Raw genomic sequence first — 20130 nt, 5'->3', positions numbered from 1 at the left:
ACTAATCCCCATTTCAGAGATGAGGAAACTGAGGCACAGAGAAGTGAAGGAACCTGCCCAGAGACACAGAGCAGGCAAGCACCAGAGCTGGGATTATGTTGGTATTTGTTAAGCGCTTACTACGTGCAGAGCACTGTTCTAAGCGCTGGGGTAGATACAGGGGAATGAGGTTGTCCCACGTGAGGCTCGCAGTCTTCATCCCCATTTTACAGATGAGGGAACTGAGGCACAGAGAAGCGAAGTGACTTGCCCCCAGTCACACAGCTGACAAGTGGCAGAGCGGGGATTCGAACCCATGACCTCTGACTCCCAAGCCCGGGCTCTTTCCACCGAGCCACGCCGCTTCTCACCCCCAGATGCGAACCCAGGTCTTCTGACTCCTGGGCCCACACTCTTTTCACTAGGCCACACTACCTTAGGCAAACCTCCAGCGAGTTTGCTATCAAAGCAGATCCCACTAAGGCTAAGCCTGTTGAAACCAAAACGAAATCTAGAAAAATGCTTCCACCTTATGTTGGGCTTGCCTTGTGAGGGTATGGGCACCGTATAAATTTTTCCACTTTCATTTATTCCAGGTAAATCTTCCCGTGAATTCTCCGCTGCCGAGCCCAGTGTCGTGGCACGTCTCTAAGTCTGGCTGGCCTTCAAAGATGGAAATAAACACAGCCGGCTTGGTGGGCTTATTGTTCCCGCCATCAGGTAGGAAGGTAGAGGTCTTCGCTTGGGGAAATGATTTTCTCTGGCTATTAATACGCTTCGTTTCTTTATACCTTCTGAAATTAGTCTGGATACCAGGAGATATATCTGTGGGTTTGGGACCAAAACAGATGATGCACAGTTAGCCAAAAGAATTTATCGAGCACGTGATGTGTGCAGAGCAAATGCTTGGGAGAATACTTTAGACGGTAAGCTTCTTGTGGTCAGGGATCACATTCGCCAACTCTTTTATATGGTACTTTCCCAGGTGTTTAGTACAGTGTCCTGTGCACCGTAAGTGCTTAGTAAATAGCACTGATTGATTGAGTAAAGCAGAGCTGCTTCCCACGGCATAATTTGTGGTTCATGGGTGCGGAAACATCTCCCTGTCTGCCCAAGCAAATCCCTGCTAATGTTAGCTTCTGGCCGATAGTTAAATTTGTCCTAAACAGACTTGGATGGATGTTTTTTTCCACTTGAAAATCCTTTCCAAATAATTTCTTGCAGATTTGAGTGCTGTGTACCGGAGCCCAAGCTCAGTGGAAAGAGCCCGGGCTTGGGAGTCAGAGGTCATGGGTTCGAATCCCGGCTCTGCCACTTGTCAGCTGTGGGACTGGGGGCAAGTCACTTCACTTCTCTGGGCCTCAGTGACCTCATCTGTAAAATGGGGATTAACTGTGAGCCTCACGTGGGACGACCTGATTATCTTGTATCTCCCCCAGCGCTTAGAACAGTGCTCTGCGCAGACTAAGCGCTTAACAAATACCAACATTAATTAATTAACTATGCAATTTGACCAGGTGGGATCTAGCAGCGTGGTCTAGTGGAAAGAGCACAGGCCTGAGAGTCAGAAGACATGGGTTCTAATCCCGACCCTGCCGCTTGTCTGCTATGTGACTTTGGGCAAGTCACTTAACTTCTCTGTGACTCAGTTACTTCATCTGTAAAATGGGGATTAAGACTGTGAGCCCCATGTGGGACAGGGAATGGGTCCAGCCTGATGATCTTGTTTAGACCTTAATGCTTACTATAGTGCTTGGCACCTGGTAAGCGCTTAACAAATACCCTAAAAGTTTTTGAAAATCTAATGCAGCAAGCCACACAGTTATTTAATAAAATGAAAGTGGAAAAGGGAATATTCTCTTTTTTCCTGATTTGTGGAAATTCTGAGTTACCCTGAAAGATGATTTAAACTCACGTCATTCCTTGCAGTCACTCCCAAGAGGTGCTGTCTTTCTTGGAGCAATTACAAATACATTTACATTTTCCAAACATATAAAAAAAAAAACGGAATACCTGTAGTAAACACTTGCATATTAAAATGACAAGCATGACTCAGAAAGAATATTCTCTATTTAAAGAAGTTTAGACTTTCGAATGACATCTGCTTAGTGCCTCCATGATGTAGCTCTAAACAAGGAACTTGAATTGAAAACAGAAGGCAGAATACTTTGAAATTGGTGAACAATTTTCTATGTCTTCCCACATTTGTACTCTCCCTTTCGTGTGCAGGGGATTACGGGGAAAAAGAAGCCCCTCAAATACGGTTTCGTAGAGGGGCTCCTCTACAAATCAGGAACGATTGGAGGGAGGAAATTGTGAGGAGAACTGTTCCAGACTTGTATAAGAGCTCAATTCTAAAGTTGGGGGAATAAATGAACTCAACTAAAGCCAACTCACCATCTTAAAAATTGGGAACAGGGAGAGCTTGAATAAATGAACCCACAGCTTGTCCAAAAACGTCATTATCGCCATTAGTCTTAACGCCCTCCTCTCCACTTCTTATCCGAGGTACTAAGAAAGCAGCATCTTGACTGATTGGGATTTCATTTTCTTTCCTCCCCAACTGGGTGGAGGTACTAACAAGGAGTGTAAAAGTTCAGTGGAAATCAATAGGAAAGAATTGGAACTGCATAAACCATAAACTCGATCGTCAGTCCTTGCCTCAATCTCATCTATCTCTTCTCCGACCCCTCGCCCACATCCTGCATCTGGCCTGCAAAGCTCTGCCTCCTCAAATCCGCCAATTACTCTCCCCTCCTTCAAAGCCTTCCTGAAGCTCATCTCCTCCAAGAGGCCTTCCCAGTCCAAGCACCCCCTTTCCTCCTCTCCCGCTCCCTTCTGCATCGCCCTGACTTGCTCCGTTTGTTCTCCCCGCCTCCCAGTCCCACATCACTTATGTACGTATCTGGAATTTGCTTATTTATAATGATGTCTGTCTCCACTGTGAACTCGTGGTGGGCAGGGAGGGTTGTTTATCGTTGCACTGTACTCTCCCAAGCGTTTAGTACAGTGCTCTGCACACATTCAGGGCTCGATAAATATGAATGAATCAGTCAATCAATCAAGGGCGATGCCCCCTTAATAATGTGCAAAAGTTAAGTCAGAGGAAAATGAAGGAATCTCTATTGACTAAGTGAAAGTGATTACTCCAACAATGGCATGAAAATTGCTTGATTTCAAGTGAAAATCAATGAGCCAAAGACAGGACTGGGCAACTGCCATGTACACCCCCCTCCTGGGCTGCTAAACTATTTTAACCCCTAATTACCAAGCCACCTGGGAACCTGCCCAGACCCCAAACACTCCCATCGAGCCCTCTGTCTCCCCTTCTAGACTATAAACTAACTGTGGGCAGGGAATGTTTCTGTTTATTGCTATATTGTACTCTCCCAAGTGCTTAGTACAGTGCTCTGCACACAGTAAGGGCTTAACGAATACAATTGTCTGACTGCCTGAGTTCTCTATGCCCCAAACCCCTGGTCTGTTCTTATTTCCTCTCCAAACCCCCTGAGATTGAAATTATACATGCCTTATCCTCACCTCACAACTTTGAAGAAAGGTTTCCATTTTCCAGTAACATCTCTGCCTGTCGTAGATTCCTTAACCCTCCTCCAGACTCTGGATTGCGCCCCTACTTGCCTGGATATCACCCCAGTCGGTGTCAGCCTGAACCCCCCTCTTCTGAATCCTCTCCAGGTCTGGGAGTCGGAAGGTCACGGGTTCTAATCCCCTTCAGCCACTTGGCTGCTGTGTGACCTTAGGCAAGTCACTTCACTTCTCTGTGCCTGAGATCCCTCATTGTAAAATGGGGATTAAGACTGCGAGCCCCATGTGAGACAGGGATCGGGTCCAACCCGATTTGCGTGCATTCACTCCAGTACTTAGTAGAGTGCCTGGCACATAGTAAGCACTTAACAAATACCATAGTTATTATTATTACTATTATCCTCTCAAAAAGCACCAGACAGGCAGACACCAAAATTAATCGTTCATTCTGTGGTATTTGTAAAATGTTTACTATGTGTCAAGCACTGTTCTATAGACTGGGATAGATACAAATCAATCAGGTCAGGGAGAGTCGTCGGCCCGCATGGGGCTCATGTCCAAGTAGGAGGGAGAATAGGTATTGAATCCCATTTTACATCTGAGGAAATGAAGGCAGAGAGAAGTCAAGTGGCTTGCGGAAGGTCGCACAGCAGGCAAGGGGTGGAGCCAGGACTTGCACACAGGTCCTCTGACTCCCAGGCCCAAGCTCTTTCCACTAGGCCACGCGGCTTCTTCACACCCCCCATTGTTAAAACTGGGGCAAATACTTTACAGTGACACTGGAGCTGGGTCAACAATGGTCGGGAATGGTTGCGTAGGCTGGAGGAGCCAGAACTGCGCAGATACAGTTTCAGTATGGCTTGGCGACTCAGGGTATGCGCCACAGCAGCCGGACGTTTTCTGATTTTCACTGCTAAATGAGCAGATTCCTCTTATCGGGCAGAATCACCCCAGAGAATCTGGGCAATTCTCATTTCGTTCCTTTCGGGTGGTCTGATCCTAACGGGATGATCGATCGGCCATCTTGAATTGCAACCGGCAGCGTTCGGAGTCACGATGACACGTGTTGCAAACGGCCGGTACTTAGCAACCGGTGTCAGATGAGCACGGGCCGCTCCATCTTTAATGCCTGACTTTCAGCTGAATGTGGACTTGCACATCATGAAACTAATCTGCAAACAGTTTAGGAAAGGGAATACTCAGGGAAATTGCTTAAAACGTCAATGTCATTGACAAACGCTACTGATTCTGAAGTTACACTGACATTTTAACATTTCCCCCAACACTTCAAGTCTATCCGAAACAATAACAACCACCGGGGTAGTCGACAGAAGAGGCCTGATGCCCGCATAAATTCTTGGGAAACAAAATAAAAGGAGCAGAAGGATCTGGGTGGAACAGTTACTGACACTGTCAAAGGAGTAAGGACTGAAAAGGGCAGTGTGTTTGGATCGGGGCAGTTACTTTTGGCAGCAGGGAGGCTGGAGGGAATTTCATCTTTAGAACTAAGTAGACTAAGAACTGGACGAAGGCCAAGATGATCCGATCCTTCAAGGGGAGAGATCATCAGCATAAAAGAACAAAAAGAGGAGTCTCGCTGAGAGAAAACAGCAATCACGAAGGGCCAGAGAATGACCGCCAGATATGAAAAAAATTCAAGTATAGAGGTCACGTCAGCTGAGCTGATCGTGTCCTCCTATGACAACTGCACAGAGTCTCGGCCTGCATACACCCCAAACCTTTTGGACACCCCCCCGGAGCACCTGAGACCAAATAAGGAACAACGTCGGAGATGGGGAGACCCGCCTTCGGGGCAGAACGAGGAAAGAGTATGGGATGTTGCCGGGGGCAAAGGGAAGTCTGGGGGATGACAGGGAGTCTCCTGACCCCTCTCCTCAGGTTGAAGGGACCACTGACTGGCGTGTTAATGTGGTTTGGCCACGCTCCAACACACCTGCCTCTAATAAACGGCATTGCCTTGCACCTCTTAATGCATCAGCTCATTCTCTGTGCACCTAAACTGGCGTGCCGGACCACGGGAGGTTGTTTTTTGCTTTTGTTTTCGAATAATAATAATAATAATAATAATATGGCATTTAAGCACTTACTATATGCGAAGCACTGTTCTTTGTAGCGTGTTTTTCATGTTCCAGGCACTGTACTAAACACTGGGGTAGATACAAACTAATAATAATAATAATAATAATGGCATTTAATAATACTAATGTTGGCACTTGTTAAGCGCTTACTATGGGCAGAGCACTGTTCTAAGCACTGGGGTAGATACAGGGTCATCAGGTTGTCCCACGTGAGGGTCACAGTCTTAATCCCCATTTTACAGATGAGGGAACTGAGGCACCGAGAAGTGAAGTGACTTGCCCACAGTCACACCGCTGACACGTGGCAGATCGGGAATCGAACCCATGACCTCTGACTCCCAAGCCCGGGCTCTTTCCACTGAGCCACGCTGCTTCTAGCACTTACTATATGCGAAGCACTGTTCTTTGTACCGTGTTTTTCATGTTCCAGGCACCGTACTAAGCACTGGGGGTAGATACAAACTAATAATAATAATAATGGTATTTGTTAAGTGCTATGTGCCAAAAAGTGTACTAAGTGCTGGGGTGGATACAAGAAAATCGGGTTGGACTCAGTCCCCGTCCCATGTGGGTCTCACTGTCTCAATCCCCATTTTACAGATGAGGTAACTAAGGCACAGAGAAATGACGTGACTTGCCCAAGGACACACAGCAGACATGTGGGAGATCCAGGATTAGAACCCATGACCTTCTAATAATAATAATGGTGGTATTTGTTAAGCGCTTACTATGTGCAAAGCACTGTTCTAAGCGCTGGGGGGGGATACAGGGGGATCAGATTGTCCCACGTGGGGCTCGCAGTTTTAATCCCCATTTTACAGATGAGGTATCTGAGGCACAGAGAAGTTAAGTGACTTGCCCAAAGTCACACAGCTAGCAAGCGGCAGAGCCAGGTTTCGAACCCATGATCTTCTGACTCCCAGGCCCGTGCTTTATCCACTGCGCCATGCTGCATCTCTTTTGGGTAAGCGTTTATCCCGTGTCCCACGCGGGGCTCACAGTCTTAATCCCCATTTTACAGATGAGGGAACCGAGGCCCAGAGATGACAGGTGACTTGCCCAAAGGGACTTGCACAAAGGTTGTGGCCTTCGTGGAGGTCCTCCTACAGGGACCCCGGAACGTTGCCGACGGAGAGTGACCGCAATCAGCAGTGACATCGTCTGATAAGACGCCGCTTTCTTTTTGTTGGTTTTTTTTTGGCTTTTGTTTTTACTTCCTCTCGAGGAGATCGAGAGTGAAGTCACTGTTAGAGGGAAGCTAATAACTACCAACTGGCTGCCTGACATTTACACAAGCTTAGAGAATCCATCGAGAGCACGATGTTAATCAAAGCCCGGCCCAAGTAATCTCACAGCCGTCAGTCACGGCCCACGCAAATCGCTTCATCGAAAGAAATGAAGCCCAAACTGTTTCCACGGCATATGGAGTCTGCGCTTCCTTAAGAGAGTGGCCAGTTCCACCCATACATTCTAACGTTACAGGGGCATGTCGACAGAGAAGGACCGATTCTGCCCCAATTCTCACATCTGTGAAGGAGGGAGCGTGTAGCCGGCCTAGTTTTTGCCGGGGTGTCTAATCCTCTAAGACCGGAAGATCGCCGAGGGCAGGGAATGTTTCGATGGTTATATTATACTCTCCCAAGCTCTCAGTACAGGGCTGTGCGTACAGTAAATACGACTGAATGAAAGAATGATTCTGCAAACCCCGTACCAGCATGTAACGATAGTGATAGTCATGATAATAATAATGATGATGATGATGATGATGATGATTCCGCAAACCCTGTACCAGCATATAGCAATAAAATGAGTAATGATGATGATGATGATGATTCCGCAAACCCTGTACCGGCATATAACAATAAAATGCGTAATGATAATAGTAATGATGATGATGATGATGATTCTGCAAACCCTGTACCGGCATATAACAATAATCATAGTAATGATAATAATAACAATGATGGTAATGGTGATTCTACAAACCCTGTACCAGCATAGAACAATAATAATAGTAATGATGATAATAATAATAATAATGATGATAATGATGATTCTGCAAACCCCGTACCAGCACATAACAATAATAATAGTAATGATAATAATGATGATGATGACGATGGTTCTGCAAACCCTGTACCAGCATATAACAATAGTAATGATAACAATGATGATGATGATGATTCTGCAAACCCTGTACCAGCATATAACAATAATAATAGTAATGATTATAATAATAATGATGACAGTGACGGTACTTGTTAAGCACTTACTATGTTCCAGTATAGTAAGGGCTGAGGTAGATGCAAGATAATCAGGTTGGTCACAGTTCCTGTCCCACATGGGACTTACAGTATAAATGGGAGGGAGACTAGGCATTGAATCCCCATTTTACAGATGAGGAAACCGAGGCAAAGAGAAATGAAGTGACTGTCCAAGGCCACACAGTAGGCCAGTGACAGAGCCTGGATCAGACCCCAGAGCCTCAGACTCCCAGGCCCATGTTCTTTCCACTTCTTCGAAGTCTCAACAAAATGGTTCAGTGTTTTGACGCCCGGGTCCACCAACTCACTCCGACCTTCCTCCGGTACATTATGTCAAACAATTTCTGGGATCCCTTACTAGCTCTTCGCAACAGAGCATGGCTCAGTGGAAAGAGGACGGGCTTGGGAGCCAGAGGCCATGGGTTCGACTTCCAGCTCTGCCAACTGGCAGCTGGGTGACTGTGGGCAAGTCACTTTACTTCTCTATGCCTCAGTTCCCTCATCCATAAAATGGGGATGAAGACTGTGAGCCTCATGTGGGGCAACCTGATGACCCTGTACCTACCCCTGCGCTTAGAACAGTGCTCTGCACATAGTAAGCGCTTAACAAATACCAACAAGGAAAGGAGACATAAAGGGGAGAGTCAGAAGAGAGAGTCCTTTCTGCCACTCTATTTTCTGAAACCTTCAGCTTACGCAGGATAGATAGATAAAATAACAAGTCACACCGAACAGAGTATATTAAATGAACCTTCACTGCTTGCCACTCCTTGGTATGTTCTGTTAGCTGAGTTAAAGATTAAGCCTTGATCCAGGTTGTTATCATCATCATTATAAATAGTAAATCAGAAGTATCTTGAACTCTGTGGCTTTTTTGAAGTACAATCGATTTTTTCTTCCAAAAAAAAGAAGGCCACTAAAAATGTATTTCCATAGCAGAGCAATTTAAAAAACATTTTCAGTTAGAGAAAGCATGCATTTTGGTATTTCCTTAACTTTAGCGGCTACTTTAAGATTACTTAGACGAACACGGATGATGCTCACACACACATACGTTATACATGGCTTTACGTTTCATCATACTGGATTTTGTGGGGATGGTAGAAATGGAAAAGGATAATTTTCTTCCCTTAACTACTTGACATATTGAATAATAACTCTGCCAGCAGAGAACCCTCTAAGGATTTCTCCTTTATTGGAAAAAGTTTACCAAAAAAGTGTTCAATGATGACTCGACTCATGTGAATGTGCCAGCCTGCTGGAATAATGATGCCAGAATATTTTCACGTTGAAAGGCGGACTAGAGGGCATCACCTATTTCGGAAGGAAAGTTGCTTACATTTGTAGATAACCATAATATCAAAGGCTAATTGCTCCTTTAGAGGTTTGTTAAGACTTTCAAGAATCGTGCCATGCTGTTATCAAAAGGCTTATGCATGATATAGGGTAGGATAGCAAAATATGTTCCAGATGTTGTTATTCTAGGGGTCATATGGCATTTCTTCATAAACACTTACTGAATACTTTCCAGTTTTCCCATTGATCTTGGGAAAATCAATCTGAAAAATCAATTCGTAAAGTAATCCTGATATTTCCAAAATTGAATCCTTTAATCCCGGCTCCGCCACTTGTTAGCTGTGTAACTTTGGGCAAGCCACTAAACTTCTCTGTGCCTCAGTTACCTCATCTATAAAATGGGCATTAAGATTGTGAGCCCCACATGGGACAACCTGATAACCTTGTATCTACCCCAGTGCTTAGAACAGTGCTTGGCACATAGTAAGCGCTTAACAAAAACCATTATCATTATTATTATTATTGTAGGGTAGGATAGCAAAATATGTCCCAGATGCTGTTACTATGGGGTTTATATGGCATTAATTCATAAATGCTTATTGAACACTTACCAGTTTTCCCATTGATCTTGGGAAAATCAGTCTGAAGAATCAATTCGTAAAATAATCCAGGTATTTCCAATATTGAATGCTTTAATCCCAGCTCCGCCGCTTGTCAGCTGTGTGACTTTGGGCAAGCCACTAAACCTCTCTGTGCCTCAGTTACCTCATCTATAAAATGGGGATTAAGATTGTGAGCCCCACTCGGGACAACCTGATTACCTTGTACCTACCTCAGCGTTTAGAACAGTGCTTGGCACGAAGAAGGTGCTTAACAAATACCTTATTTTTATTATTATTTTCTTTATCCGAATGGTCGTATTTCTATTTGGTCTGGTCAGCAAGCTCAAAATGGGCAGGGAACATGTCTGCTAATTCTGCTGAATTGCACTCTCATTCATTCATTCATTCGATAGTATTTATTGAGCGCTTACTACGTGCAGAGCACTGTACTAAGCGCTTGGAATGGACAAATCGGTAACAGATAGAGAGGGTCCCTGCCCTCTGACGGGCGCACGGTCTAATCGGGGGAGACGGACAGACGAGAACGACGGCAATAAATAGAATCGAGGGGAAGAACATCTCATCAAAACAATAGCAAATGAATAGAATCAAGGTGATGTACCTCTCCCAAGCACTTAGTACAGTGCTCCGCACAGAGCAAGCGCTCAATAAATACCATTGACTGATCATTTTTAATAATGTTGGCATCTGTGAAGCGCTTACTATGTGCCGAGCACTCACAAGGTCATCTTCTTAAGGTTGGGGACCCTGTCGTATGTCTCTAGTTATTCCATTTTATGTCAACAACAGAGGGTTTAAAAGTCAGAACTCAAAAAGTACTGATGAGAGTGATGATTAAGAAACCCATATTCCCTTTTGTTTTCCTCAACTGCAAACTACCATTATACAATGCAAACCTTAGATTTTGAAGGAGATTACCTGCTTTCTTATTGAAATGAAGGATTTATCATTTTCTGTGATGTTATTTAAATGTCTAAAGTATTGTAACACTATAGATTTCTGAGTAACTGTACATGTAACTAAGGCATCAGGACAGAGCCCCGATGCTTGGCGTTAGATGAGTCTTAGACGTACAGAGGATTGTGCCGTTTAGGTAGTCAAATTTGCCTCAGTAATAATAATATTTGTGGTATTAAGCACTTACTCTGTGCCAGGCACCGTACTGAGTGCTGGGATGGACACAGCTCCTGTCCCGCGTGGGCCTCGTAGTCTTAATCCCTATTTTAAAGGTGATAAAACCGAGGCACAGAGAAGTTAAGTGCTTTGATCAGGGTCACAGGAGAAAGCAGTGAGGCTCAGTGGAAAGAGCCCGGGCTTGGGAGTCAGAGGTCGTGGCTTCAAATCCTAGCTCAGCCGCTTGTCAGCTGCGTGACTTTGGGCAAGTCGCTTCACTTCCCTGTGCCTCAGTTACCTCATCTCTAAAATGGGGATTAAGACTATGAGCCTCATGTGGGACAACCTGATTACCCTGTATCTCCCCCAGCGCTTAGAACAGTGCTCTGCACGTAGTAAGCGCTTAACAAATACCGACATTATTATTAACTTCCCTGTGCCTCAGTTACCTCATCTGGAAAACAGGGATTAAGACCGTGAGCCCCACGTGGGACAACCTGATCGCCTTGTATCCTCTCCAGGGCGTAGAACAGCGATTTGCACATAGTAAGTGCTTAACAGACAGGATTAGAACCCAGACCATTGACTCCCAGGCATGTGCTCTATCTACTAGGCTGACAGTGACTCTCCCCGCATCAAAGCCTTACCGAAGGCACATCTCCTCCAAGAGGCCTTCCCTAAGCACCTCTTTCCTCGTCTCCCGCTCCCTTCCGCATCGCCCTGACTCGCTCCCTTTATTCATCCCTCCTCCCATCCCCACAACACTTACGTACCTATCTATAATCTATATATTCAATGTCTTTCTCCTCCTCAGACTGTGGGCAGCGACTGTGTCTGTTAATTTGTTATATTGGACTCTCCCAGGCCCTTAGTACAGTGCTCTGCACAAAGTAAGCGCTCAATAAATATGCTTGACTGACTGACGAGGCCATGCTGCTTCCCTAAGACTCAAGACATAAGGGAAAAAAAGACAGAGGTCTGATCCAAGCTCCCACTCTCTAAGGCCTCTAAAAAGGCACTTCAGGGTACAACATAGGGTCAAAGGAAAAAAAAAAATGTTGGTATTTGTTAAGCGCTTCCTATGTGCAGAGCACTGTTCTAAGCGCTGGGGTAGACACAGGGGAATCAGGTTGTCCCACGTGGGGCTCACGGTCTTCATTCCCATTTTACAGATGAGGTAACTGAGGCACGGAGAGGTTAAGTGACTTGCCCACAGTCACACAGCTGATAAGTGGCAGAACTGGGATTCGCAGCAGTGGCCCCGCCCAGAACTTCTTTTTTATCCAGCCCCATTCCCAGAATCTCACAATTTTGGGAGTTTTGGAGAGTGGGTGCTGAAAGGGACCCGTGCGGCGGGGCAAAGAAAAGGGCATCCGGGGAAAGCGCGGTTAAAAAGAAAACCACATACATTACATATCTATGAATTTCATATTATAAATTCTTTGTATTAATGCCGGTCTCCCCCTCTAGATCGTAAGGTCGTTGAGGGCGGGGAACAAATCTACCAACTCTGACATATTGTACTCTTCCAAGCACTTAGTCCAGTGCTTTGTACATAGTTAGTGCTCAATAAATACCTTTGATTGACTGAATGCTCGGCGTGGGGCCCAGCCAGTGAGGTGGGGAAGGATTTAGGGGAACCAGGGGAGCAGAAATTTAAAGACCTAAAGGAGGGAGGGGTGAAGAGGGACAGAGGGTGTGGGGGTAAGGAGATAAGTAAACAAAAATCCATAAAAAGTTTTCTCTAGACACCTGGCGGCAATTTCACAATAAATTTCAAGACAGATTTTGCTCGACATGCCTGCAACACTCACCGTGAACCACAGTTAGGGCTGCTCTTAGCATCAGATAGAAAGGGAAGTTCTATGGGCCTGGCTGATAAACCCTCAGACAAGGCAATTTATTGCCACTTAGGAATTAAATTCTGTTTCCTGATCCATTTGGAATTTTACCATATGAAGGCAAAAATCTGCCTGCCGCAAATAAATTCCAAGTCTCCCCACAGACACAGATCCCTATGAAAACCACACAGATACAAATAGAGAAAAGACCGACCTGGAATGAGATTTCTCTGAGGCCTGTTGCTGACTGACTCACTACAGACCTAAGCACATGTTTGTTTTCACAGCAGATAAAACTCTTGAAAAAGAACCGTCCTGTGGCCGAAAAGCTTTCACGACAAATGCTTTATAAAGGCAATCTAAATTGTTAACAACTATGCAAATCAGCTCTTCATGCCATTTCTCCGCAAATCCTTAGCTTTTAATAAGACCATCACGAGAAGAGACGCCGCACCCTTCCGGAACCAAATATAAGCTCTTCCACCTACTCGCCGTCACGTTATTCGGAAAAAGAAGTGGGAAGTTTGGCCTCCGTTCGGGTCAGTTTTAAACTCTTAGTTGTCATGGTTACAGGGGGCTAGAAAAATGAAGTAAATAATAAAGCATCGCTAGCCAAAATGTATTGAAGAGGTACAGAATATCCGACTTTCCAACTTACTTCCTTATCTCTCACCTTACAAGAGTAATCGTAATATAATGATGGAATTTATTAAGCATTTACTATATGCTAAGGCCCGGATTATTCGGGGCTCAAAATCAATTTTATCTTCAATTTACAGGTGAGGACACAGGAGAGGAAAGGAAAGAAATCTCCATTGCTACTCCCCAGGATTTTGAAGTACGAATCTGTCCGAACGCCAAATGGGCTTTTTGATTCACTCATAAGAAATCTACGTATCCGTTATTGGGATTATACTGGTCCGTAGGAGTCAATATATTCATTCATTCATTCAGTAGTATTTATTGAGCTCTTACTATGTGCAGAGCACTGTACTAAGCGCTTGGAATGTACAATTCGGCAACAGATAGAGACAATCCCTGCCCAGTGACGGGCTTACGGTCTAATTGGGGGAAGAGAAAATGAATGAGCTGAAACGGTTTCTCTGCCTTCGGAAAAAGGATTTGCTGAGATGTAAAATGCATAAAGTGCCGAAACCCGGGATCGAACCAGGGACCTTTAGATCTTCAATCTAACGCTATCCCAACTGAGCTATTTCGGTGTCTGTCCCTGGGGAAGCAGGGTGGCTTAGCGGATAGAGCACGCGCCTGGGAGTCAGAAGGTCAAGAGTTCTAATCCCGGCTCCACCACATATCTACTGTGTGACCTTGGGCAAGTCACTTCATCTCTGTTGGCCCGTCACCTCATCTATAAAATGGGGATTAAGAGAGTGAGCCCTACGTGGGACAGGGACTGCCTCCACCCTCACTCGAATCTACACCAGTGCTTAGAACAGTGCTTGGCACATAGTAAGAGCTTAACAAGTACCATAATTATTATTATTACTGTGCTAATTTATCCCTGCTCTCAAGGAGCTCACAAATTCAAAATGTGCTCACCCAACGGCTTAAGCAGGGTGTTCGGTGCCCAGTAGGAGCTCAGTAAATATTAACAACTGATGGATAGGTCAGAGGTAGAAAACGTGAGGAGTCTATTCTGAAGAGCATGTAGAGTTTGCACCTTTCCACCCTCTCTCTTTCCCCCATATGAGAACCTAAATCCCAAGTGAAACAATCCTTAAGGTCAACGTATTCAAAGTGAGATTGTTCTTACCTAGATAAAAAGGGCAGAAGCCAGATTCGCTCATTCCTACTGAAGAAAAGTCAAGTTTGGGCAGGAACAATCACAGCAGATTAAACACGTTACAACTAATGAACTATCTTCCCAAGTAATAACAATAATGATGACGTTATTTGTCGAGAGCTTATTATGTGCAAGGAACTGTGCTAAGGGCAGAGGTAGATACAAGATAGGTAAGACACAGTCTCTACCCCACATGGGGCTCACAGTCTTAGAGGGAGACAACAGGTATTGAATCCCCACTTCACTGATGAGGAAAAACCGAGGCAGAGAGAAATTAAGTTAATTAAATTAAATTAATTAAGAGCTGGGATTAGGACCCAGGTCCCCTGACTTCCGAGCCTGTGCTTTTTCCACTAGACCAGAAGGCAGTGGAGAAGGTTGCTCAGGGATGTTATTCAATCCGCTTCGTGGAGAATTTTGAGAATAGGGATACTTTGAATTCAGTACTGCCTGTGGGGAGAGGGGAATGAAGTCCCTCAATCAACCGGCTTAAACCGTTTCTTTCATACGCATCGGGCACTTTTTGGCTGAACACTGCCTCCCACCAGCAGCAGAACTTCAGAAAGGGAAACCAAACCGTGGTCACGGAGAGAAGCAGCCATTTTATCTGTGCCTTTATGCACACCGTATTTATATGAATCACTACGTATTCCATTTAAGCTAAATTTTCTGACTTGGAACAAAGCAAAATTTTAATAAAGAAGGAGAAGAAGTCCTGGATTTTCCTCTTACTTCCCCCCGTTACCTTGCCTCAGTTCCAATAATGGAGCCTTTCCAAATAGCTTTTTCTCTGTTCTTGATCAGATACCCTGGAAAATCCTGATCTTATGCCACCCTTTAAAAGTGTTCATCCATCCTGAAATTAGGGTACTACTACAATAATCGATCTTCATGTTATACAGCAAGTCCATCAACCCCCTTTAGAATTCAGAACTGTATTTGAATTATAAATTCAGTAGAATTACTTTGAGCCTTTAACACTGTAGTCCAATTAGAGCCACGGGGAAAATGACAGTGGAAATCCATGCCATACTGAGTCCTAGGCTCAGTAGTTGCTCGCCACCTCGGTCTCAGACCAAGTTTTGCTCACTGCCTCGAGTTCAGACCTCAGAGTCCAAGGGAATTGCTATGATGCTACTGGGAGCAAGGCGGAGACAGGGTGGTGGAGAACTGGGATTAAAAGAAAGAGGAATGACTAGCGAGGTCCCCTCCCGGTTCTGCCACTTGCCTGCTGGGTGACTTTGGGCTGAGTCACTTAACTTCTCTGGGCCTCAGTTACCTCATCTGTAAAATGGGGATTATGACCGTGAGTTCCAGGTGGGACATGGACCGTGTCCGACCTGATTAGCTCGTATCTACCTCAGCGCTTTCTGTGGTGTCTGGTAAATAGTCAGCACTTAACAAATGCTACAGAAATGTTTAAAAAGTACTCTGTATGTGAGACTGGTTGATGGGTGGAGCGGGATCAGCACTCAACAGATGCTACAAAAAGTTTTTAAAAGTACTCTGTATGTGAGACTGGTTGATGGGGGGAGGGGGATCAGCACTCAACAGATGCTACAAAAAATTTTAAAAAGTACTCTGTATGTGAGACTGGTTGATGAGGGGAGGGGGATGGCTGGTTGGCTGGGCAGGCTGTGTGTTGTGTGTGTGTGTGCGTGTGTCTGAAGATGGGAGACATCTCCCCTGTTTCTCCTTGTCTCTGCTTCTGCCAGTGTCTGTCTCTCTTGGTCGGTCTGTCTGTGTCTCCTTTTCCTTTCTCTTCTGCTTCATGTGCACCAGCTGAATGGCTAGTCTTGCTCCCTGAAATCCCCTGCCTTATTCCATTCTATATTAAAAAAAAAAACCTGGTCCCTTTACCCAAGAGCTCATCCATTCGCTCATTCAATCGTATGTACTGGCCGCTTACTGTGTGCAGAGCATTGTACTGAGCGCTTGGGAGAGTACACTGCAACGCTAAGCGGGCATGTTGCCGAGTACACAGTCTAGAGGGGGAGATGGACATTAATATTAATAAAACGAATACATTACAGTTATATGTATAAGTGCTGTGGGGCTGGGAGGGGTGATGAATAAAGGGAGCAGATCAGGAAGATGTAGAAGGGAGTGGGAGAAGAGCTCTAGCTGTTCAGAGAAGCAGAGTCCCTTGAATAAGGTAACTGGAGTGTGAGGTGTTCAAATGGGGATGTGGTGTTTTTATAATAATAATAATATTGGTATTTGTTAAGCGCTTACTATGTGCAGAGCACCGTTCTAAGCGCTGGGATAGATACAGGGTAATCAGGTTGCCCCACTGAGGCTCACGGTCTTCATCCCCATTTTACAGATGAGGTAACTGAGGCACAGAGAAGTTAAGCGACTTGCCCACAGTCACACAGCTGACGAGTGGCGGAGCGGGGATTCGAACCCATGACCTCTGACTCCCAAGCCCGGGCTCTTTCCACCGAGCCATGCTGCTTCTCTAATAATACTTCTTTTATAATACTTCTTTAATTTCTCTAGAAGAGGAGAGCCCCTGACTCCCCCCTTTTTTCTCCCTCCAGTTCCTTAGAGCTTTGAATGTGGAAGCTTGAGTAGTTTTCATCTTTGGCTCTGAAAAAAAAAATCAATTAACCTTCAATTTGATAACTTCATTGTATCTAGAAATGGGATTTATTTGTCTCCCCTTTCCTTTTGTTGGGTTTTGCACTGAAAAAAAGTTTTATTTGTTCATGCTGTCATCAACTTTCTTAATCAAAGCAAAATTTAATACCAAAAAAGAAAAGGCATAGGGCGATTAGCAAGTATCATGTTGATGAGATTTCTAATTGAGGAAAAGAGTCACACTCTTAAAAATGAAAATATAAATAACAATTACATTGTTTACATTGTTGCATTTTCTCAAAAGAAAAGCATTTTTATTGGATTGTAGGAGCTAGTTTTCTGAATAGTAGTGAAAAGGCGGTCAGTTCACACAAATATTTTAACAAAACCTATGATTGGCCATTGTAAAGAGAAAATAGAAATATCTAAGGGATACTTGATTAATTCCAACTCTGATGAATAAATTACCTGGGGCAAAGAGGCCCCAAAACACACGTGAGTGATTTAGCCAGTAATGGTGAAGACTTGATTGGAAATTTAATATTGAATAATGTTTCAATATAATTAAGAGAAGCAGCATGGTCTAATGGATCGGGCATGGGCTTGGAAGTCAGAAGGACCTAGGTTCTAATCCCAGTTCCACCACTTGTCTTCTGCGTGACCTTGTGCAAGTCACTTCACTTCTCTGTGTCTCAATTACCTCATCTGTATATCTCTCAACTGTATATATTTCCATTACCCTATTAATTGTACATCGCCTCGATTCTATTTAGTCGCCATCGTTTTTACGAGACGTTCTTCCCCTCGACTCTATCTATCGCCATCGTTCTCGTCCGTCCGTCCCCCCCCCGATTAGACCGTGAGCCCGTCAGACGGCAGGGACCGTCTCTATCTGTTGCCGACTTGTTCATTCCAAGCGCTTAGTACAGTGCTCTGCGCATAGTAAGCGCTCAATAAATACTATTGAATCTGTAAAACGGGCATTAAGACTGTGCGTCCCATGTGAGCCACTGACTTTATCCAATTTGAGTAACTTGTTTTGACCCCAGTGCTTAGCATATAGTAAGCACCTACCAAATACCATAAACAAAAATCAATCCAACTCTCAAGTGGTTGTGTTAAGATCATCTAAAAGAAATCAAATCTTCAGGGAGGGTGAGGAGGGAATACTCCTCTTGAGTGAAAAGCCCAAAGGGTAAGGGTGTTGTTTTGTTTCTACAGATGAAACTCCAGGAAACGGGAACCAACAGCAAATTCTTTGGGAGACCCTCTCCTCACCCCTCCCTAAATTAGGTGAGCGAAGGAGAGGAGGCCAGAGAAAAAAAAAATGTTGGTATTTGTTAAGCGCTTACTATGTGCAGAGCACTGTTCTAAGCGCTGGGGTGGATACAGGGTAATCAGGTTGTCCCACGTGAGGTTCACCGTCTTAATGCCCATTTTACAGATAAGGTAACTGAGGCACAGAGAAATTAAGTGACTTGCCCATCGTCACACAGCTGACAAGTGGCAGAGAAAACTAAACTGTGCTAACCTGTCAGTTTAATTCAGTCCTCAACTCGGTGCCTCTCTCCCATCTTTTTGGGAGCAGCCTGGTTCACTCCATCTAAATAATAAAAATCACCATATTATCATCATATTTGTTAAGTGCTTACTATGTGCCAATCACCGCACTAAGCACTGGAGTAGACACAGGATAATCAGGTCAGGCGTAATCCCTGCCCAGCGTTCACAGTCTAAGAGGGAGAACAGGTAATAGTAATGTTGGTATTTGTTAAGCGCTTACTAGGTGCCGAGCACTGTTCTAAGCGCTGGGGAAGATGGAGGGTAGTCAGGTTGTCCCAGGCGGGGCTCACACTTCTTTTAATCCCCATTTTCCAGATGAGGGAACTGAGGCACAGAGAAGTTAAGTGACATGCCCACAGTCACACAGCTGACAAGTGGCAGAGCCGGGAGTCGAACTCACGACCTCTGACTCCCAAGCCCAGGCTCCTTCCACTGAGCCACGAATCCCCATCTTACGGATGAGGCAACTGAGGCATTGAGAAGTTAAACGACCCTCTCAAGAGATCACCCAGCGGGCAGGTGGCAGAGCCGGGATCAGGCTCAAGCTCCTCCGACCCCTTGGTCATTCCAGAATGGACCCGAGGAAAAAGAGCAGTATTTATTATGAGTGTTTATTCCGTGCTCAGGAATATACAAAAGATTTAGGAGACACGATCCCTGCTCTCAGGGGGATTGCATTTTAGCGGGAGGGGACCAGCTACTAGTGCTTTTTTCTAGCTCCACTTCCTCGACGCTCTGCTCCCTAAGACGACCAACCCTGAGCCCGCTATTAATCTCTACTTTCAAATGGATAAATTGACCCTCTTGTCATAAACGTGTGCACCCAGAGAATCCCAGAGGCATATTGAGCACAGAGGGACACTCAGTTCAGCCAAAGCATGTGTTCTCGATATGCGTTTTGGCTAGAATGGGATTGGGCAAGCTGCATTATTGAAGAAACTCCTCGCACTCATGCACCCAGTATTGGGACAGGCTAGGATTACCATTTTTCCTTAGTTTGAGGTTTTGAGTATAATAATAATAACGGTATTTGTTAAAGCGCTTACTACGTGCCAAGCCCTGTTCTAAGTGCTGGGGTAGATACAAGGTCATCAGCTTGTCCCAAGTGGGACTCACAGTTTTAATCCCCATTTTCCAGATGAGATATTTAAGGCTCAGAGAAGTGAAGTGGCTTGCCCGAGGTCAAACAGCTGACAGGTGGCGGAGCCGGGATTGGAACCTACGTCCTCCGACTCCCAAGCCCCGGCTCTTTCCACTAAGCCACGGTGCTTCTTTATAACGATAATGACGATGGTATTTTGTTAAGCGCTTACTATGTGCCAGGCACTGTACTGAGCACCGGGGTGGATACAAGCAAATCGGGTTGGACACAAGCCCTTTCCCACCGGCGGCTCACGGTCTTAATCTCCATTTGACAGATGA

At 45.0% G+C, this 20130-nt stretch overlaps 1 long non-coding RNA gene and 1 other non-coding gene across 2 annotated transcripts; both read right to left on the bottom strand.

Moving 5' to 3' along the window:
* Positions 1-549: 549 nt before the first annotated feature.
* On the bottom strand, positions 550-2556 carry LOC114813331. The gene is made up of 2 exons (XR_003761051.2): positions 2377-2556; positions 550-804 (listed from the first exon to the last, which is right to left on the bottom strand). It is a non-coding gene; the product is annotated as an uncharacterized LOC114813331 (long non-coding RNA).
* An 11352-nt stretch (positions 2557-13908) lies between these two features.
* Positions 13909-13981, bottom strand: TRNAF-GAA. Its single transcript has one exon. It is a non-coding gene; the product is annotated as a tRNA-Phe (tRNA).
* Between the last annotated feature and the right edge of the window lie 6149 nt (positions 13982-20130).

Source organism: Ornithorhynchus anatinus, chromosome 7 (genome assembly GCF_004115215.2).
Source record: "Ornithorhynchus anatinus isolate Pmale09 chromosome 7, mOrnAna1.pri.v4, whole genome shotgun sequence".
Classification (NCBI taxonomy): Eukaryota; Metazoa; Chordata; class Mammalia; order Monotremata; family Ornithorhynchidae; genus Ornithorhynchus; species Ornithorhynchus anatinus.
This window is presented reverse-complemented; position numbering and strand designations above follow the sequence as displayed.